Raw genomic sequence first — 3,750 nt, 5'->3', positions numbered from 1 at the left:
TTTGTGAACGGTCTTGCGAATCCTCGCATCCCGCTGACGCCACCACGTGGTGGCTCAAGGCTTGGCGTGGGAGGAATAGCCGAGCGGCTTGCCGATGTCAGCCCTATTGCGGTACGCAACAGGTCGATGACTTTGGCTCGCTGAGACTTAGCGTTATGCGCCAGGTGCGCGATACTATGGCTGAGAGCCAAAAGGAGCACGCGGATGCTCGAAGCAGAGGGACTGTGGAAAGGTTTGAGGTCGGAGACCTCGATTTATTTAAACGTGAAAAACCTACCTACACATGCTGTGTCTGCCGTCTTCCAGACAAAACTAAGACCTAGGTTCATTGGGCCGTTCACGGTCGTGGCCAGGAAGGGCCTAGCGTACACGCTAAGTCTTCCCAAGAAGATTCGCAACCATCCGTGTTTTACGTTGGCTTGCTCAAGCCGTTCCAGGACCTGGCTCGTGTGAGCACCGAGTCACTGGCGCCAAATCGGGAGAGAGCGGCTAAGCCGCGCGCGGCTGCGGACAGCAAGTGGTGGAACCACGGGGAGTTGGTCAACAGCATGTGGCGAAGCCACAGATCGCGGAGCAAAATGCTCGAGATGCAGGAGCAAGTCAAGCTGAAGATACAGCTGAGCAACTTAGTGCTCAAGGTCCGGGACCTGGTTGTGAACCAACAATACGGAGTACAAACAGTCCACGGGGTGGGACAGCTCTTTGAGACCGACCGCTTCGCGATGAACGTGGTCGTTTGCGTCAGGGACGGATGCGTCGTGAGGACGCAGACGCCGTTCCGGCGAGTGCTGATTCGCAGCGCGGGAATCCAGCTGAGGCACGGCCTCCTCCAGCTCTGCTCGACGAGCGCGGTGAGCCCCACTATCATGTGGAATGCCTTGTGGTGCGTCGTCGTCGCCGGGGTCGTACCCAGTACTTAGTGAAGTGGAGAGGATATCCACATTCACAGAACTCATGGGAGTTTGAGGTGCCCCTCCGCGAGGACTGCCCTGACGTTATGGCATGGCACACTACTTGCCAATAAGTCACATGGGCTCGCGCCAGTAGTGCGGGGTGTCTACAGGGGTCGGTAGCTGAGCTCAGGCTCTGACCAGTGGCTGGAGCAGCGTGCTCAAGTATGAGCATCGGTGCTCGCAGCGGGAGCAGGTGGCAGGTGTGCCTCGTGGTGTGGGGGACGGAGTCCCGACGGAAGCGGATGCTTCGTGTTGCGTTGGACGATGTCCAAGCAGAAGCGTCCTGATTGACGTGTATTTGTTTCGAAGAAACTTGCTCAAGGAGCATTGTCCAAGGTTGGAATTGCGCTGTTACAGCGAAGGTGGTGTGTCCCGGACGAGATCGAACCACCGACCCTTGGCTTTCAAAGCCAACGCTCTACCATTGAGCTACGAGGGCAATGCCCGTAAACTTGTCCGTGTACGGACTATTGCTCATGGTATGAGAGGACTGTGCCCGGGCGGAATTGAATCACCGACCTGTGGCTTTCAAAGCCAGCGCTCGACTATTGAGCTAGGTGGGCGCTGCCCGTGGATCGAGTGAGTCCAAAGCCTTAGTCAAGGTATATTGGCTGTGCCATCGAGGGTGGTATCGAACCAGGGACCTCACGCTTTTCAAGCGAACGCTCGACCACTGAGCTTATGGTCGGAGCCCAAGGTTCTGATGAACATGGAGCTGAAGGCTCTTGAGCTTGGCTCACATCAGGTTGGCAGCTCATTGAGTGTGTGCCATGTCGGCAGCGTGGTGCCCGGCCACAAAGGTATGTGTGGCAGCTCTCGGAGCAGGCACGGCATAAGCAAAATGGTCTGGAATCTCATGGCAACTTGATGCGCAACGCGCTAATGACGTTTGGCCGTGGGCCTCAGGCGAAGTGCTATGCATCAGAGATGCAAAGGTGTTCGTGAGCTCGGGGAGGTGGAGAACGCAAGGATGAGGCGCAGTGCCCTCCGACGTCTTGGCAAGACGTGGCCTCGCTGAGATACTTTGGAGAATGCTTAAGTTATCATCTTAGTGGGAGAGAGTGTAACGGGGTTTTGTGGCGCACACATGGGTACAGAGTACCCGAAGAATTAACAGACTCTCAGTACGTGACTCGTAGAGTGAACTGTGGCCTCAGTACATAGGCTGAGGCCACACGGTATGCATTTGATTAGGTTTAACTATGCTAGATAGTTAAACATAGGAAGCGGCTTGACCGCAATAAAAATATACAATACACTTCGGGTTTGAAGCATAAAAGTTATTAGTGTTCTTAATAACTTTGAGCCCTGGTTCTTGGGCTATAAGTTTCCTTCGGATACGGAACTTAGTTCTAGGAACTCTTTGAGTCATACGTCTTCCTCTGACGCTTAGCTACGGCAGCCCCACTGCACCGCGACACAATAAATCACCCGAGATCTTTTTGGCCCGTAACTCTGCCAATAATTAGACTTAGTATACGCTATTTAAATATGTTACTGCTGCAATTGATAATATGCTGGATCTTGTGCTAACGATCCCAATTTCACAGTATGCGGTGGACCTCCCATACAACTTTCCGATAGTGCTACCGCGGTCCAAATATATCACCCACAACATGAATACAAAAATCAAGATTAAAAGAATGCAGGTCAAATCAGTAGTGAGTCTTATTACTCTTCTTATCTATAACTTCCACGCAGCGACGACGCATGGACTCGACTAGGGAGTCTAACAAGGTTAATGGAATGTCATCCTATGCCTTATAAAGCGATGCGTTTAACTCGTCGACGCTCTTAAATTGTTTTCCATTAGCATAAACCTTCCGACTCATAATTAACCATAAGTTCTCAATTGGATTGAGATCAGGCGACTTAGAATGCCAATCTAGAACGGCTATATCTTACTCTTCAAAAAAAAATCTTTGGTTCGGCGAGAAACATGGATGTTGGCATTATCTTTTTGAAAGTTAAAGTCAGTGCCGCAGTTGAGGTGGGCAAAGGGTAGGAGGTTCTCAGAAGTTATATAGACGTAAGTGTCTGAGTTCTGCTTCCCCGTTAGCACAACAAGCGGGGACTTGCCGCGTACGCTGAATGCGGCCCACACCATTACGGAGCCACCGCCTCCTTGACGCCGTTAAGCGTGGCTCGGAGGTCTACGTAGGTCGCGCCAGTAATGTTGGAACCCGTTGAGGTCGTCTAGGTACCATTTCTTTTCATCCGAGAAGAAAATGGACTCCCAGACAACACCGGCATCCTTCCGTAGAAGTATGGTTCCAGCCCATGCCTTACGTCGTAGCATGTCCCCCGGTTTCAGTGGCAGTGCATTCACTATTTTAGCGTAGATGAGCCAGTCCACCTTAGCCAAGATGTACTGGATGGTCCGTACTGTAACTGAGAGACCTAGCTCCTCCTTGAGTTTAGCGGCGGAGAGGCCGCCCTTTGCAGCGGTGCGAACAAGGCGTCAAGTCTCACGGTCGGATAGGATAGGGGCACGACCTAGGGGCTTGGTTGTCTTGGGTAGGGCCGAGGGTCTAGCCGAGGCCACAGTACGCCTCACTGTCTGCGCACAGCGTCTGGTCTTCTTGGTGATGGCGCGGGAGCTGATGACGGCTTCGTGGAGCCCCTCAATCTTCCCACGTTCGCGGTCGGTTAAGCGGGGCTTCTTCGTTCTAGGAGGGGTCTTCTTCTTTATGTGCATCTTGCAGAATGAAGGCTGCGTTCAATGCAAGACTGCTCACCTAATGGGCTGCGTGCCAATCATTTCTATAATGACCTGCATTCTTTTAATCTTGATTTT

The 3,750-nt window shown here is 52.5% G+C and overlaps 1 non-coding gene and 1 pseudogene across 2 annotated transcripts; both read right to left on the bottom strand.

Annotated features, from left to right (window-relative positions):
- Positions 1-1,321: 1,321 nt before the first annotated feature.
- On the bottom strand, positions 1,322-1,392 carry PPTG_20545. Its single transcript has one exon. It is a non-coding gene; the product is annotated as a tRNA-Ser (tRNA).
- A 176-nt stretch (positions 1,393-1,568) lies between these two features.
- PPTG_20544 lies at positions 1,569-1,642 on the bottom strand (annotated as a pseudogene). The gene has a single exon. The product of its transcript is annotated as a tRNA-OTHER (tRNA).
- Between the last annotated feature and the right edge of the window lie 2,108 nt (positions 1,643-3,750).

Source organism: Phytophthora parasitica (assembly GCF_000247585.1).
Source record: "Phytophthora parasitica INRA-310 unplaced genomic scaffold supercont2.20, whole genome shotgun sequence".
NCBI lineage: Eukaryota > Oomycota > Peronosporomycetes > Peronosporales > Peronosporaceae > Phytophthora > Phytophthora nicotianae.
Note: the sequence above shows the minus strand (reverse complement) of the source record. Positions and strands in the feature narration are given on the sequence as shown.